This window comes from Cariama cristata, unplaced genomic scaffold, assembly GCF_000690535.1.
Source record: "Cariama cristata isolate BGI_N322 unplaced genomic scaffold, ASM69053v1 scaffold10822, whole genome shotgun sequence".
Lineage (NCBI taxonomy): Eukaryota > Metazoa > Chordata > Aves > Cariamiformes > Cariamidae > Cariama > Cariama cristata.
In genome coordinates, this window is record NW_009604452.1 from 1 (window position 1) to 1,821 (window position 1,821).

The window sequence follows — 1,821 nt, forward strand, 5'->3', positions numbered from 1 at the left end:
AATAATATATTTATATTTATAGAGTTGTGGCTTTTAATGGTTGGCTTTCCCTTCAGCTGAAATCTCCACACTAGTATTAACAGTGATACAGGAAAAATCAAACCTCCCTTCTGAAGGGGCCTGATTCATTAAAAAGAAAAGACAGACATCTTGGTTGTGAACCTTTCCTTCTCTGAGAAATTCTGCCTTCAGCAGGCTGATGTGCTGTACCTGTTGGCTGTGGCATTCATCACCTTATGTGGTATTTCTGCCAAATACGATGTGAAAGAGAAGATGGGTTCAAGATCTGTGATGGGGAAATATAAAAAATCGAGTTTCTTTGTCTCAGAAAAATACCATAGATGTTCATCTTCTTAACATCTGTAACTGATTTACAAAGTACCAAAATATTGGTTATCAGAAGAACAGGGAAAGGTTTATTCTGCATCCTTGAATATGCTGGTTTTTGTGAATATTAAAATAGTTCTATAATTTTTTTTGAAATTACATTAGGTTTTTAGTGTTGCTTAGGGTCAGACTCTTTGCCTGAAGAACATTAAATGCTGAAGCTAAGAGTTAAAATAAATGTGGGTTCCAGTGAGTCAAAAGCTACATTTTTGTTTCACTTTTAGAATAGTGATTGAGGATGGAAGACTAAACCTGCATCGTGTGTTCCCCTTAACCTTGATTTGATATTTTTCCCTTAGGAGATAAGTTTCTTTTAATCTTTTCTCACAGATAACTTTAAATCAATGGGAGAGGGAGGGGTGCAAATTCAGCCATATTCAGGACACATTGGTATAAATTGTATTTTATCCTCACAAAATATTAGCAGTCATCTATATTTAATACACTTTCCCTCTCCACCCCTAAAACAATGGTAAGTAGTTTTCCTCGAGCGTGTTTGTATTTTGGATTAAGTTAGACTTCTCTGTAGCAATATTTTTAAAATAAACTAATTTAAAAATTGGTTACTTAATAGCTTGGATCTTGTTAGTGCTGTCTTTTAAACTTTGACTTCTGAGTCTTTACGACCTCTAATGGAAGTCTAGTTTTGCTGTGTCTTTATTTTTAAATCTGTACATCTTTGACTCTCAAAACTGCATAAGAAAAGGAGAGAACAGTCGTTTACAGTATAATGGTGATTTAAATGTTTTTCTTAGGCAAAAGTTTGTGAAACTAGGTCAAATTGGAGAGGTGTAGGGGAATGTGGGTTTTTTATTTTTAATGAATCAGGCCTAAATTAACCTATATCAATCCTCCTCCCCCCCCCTTTTTTTTTTCTTTTTAAGTATAAGGTTCTTGAGCCTGCTCGCTGTGCCATGCATTGGCAATGTGCATTTGAAATATAGTTGGGGTATTGATATCAGGTTAGCGGAAGACAGGAGGTGGGATATAAAATTAACCACTGCTTCTGATTATTTTTTGTAAGTTGTATGTTAGCACTGTCCGTGACTTTTTAGGTCTTTAACTGTGACCGTTTGTTCTGTTTACTGTTAAATCCTATTGCCCCCTTCCATTATAAGTAGCCTACTCTCATGGGTTATATGGGCGGGTTGCTTATTGTAAAGACACTGTTTGCGTGACACAACAGCCTTTATCAGTGGGGAAGTAGGTACCCTAATAATGTATAATAAGCAAAAAACAGAATCCTGTCTTGAGTATAACTCTTTTTTTACTCCTGGTAGTCACAGTTTCTAATTACTTTTACCAGTTCTGCTGTGATTACCAGCTTTGCAAATAAGAGCTATTTAAAGCACTCCCCATCTTTAGCTCTCAAATACTGCGGTAAGATTATGGTATATCTCTCTGCTTCATGAACATTGAAAGATCTCTTTTTAG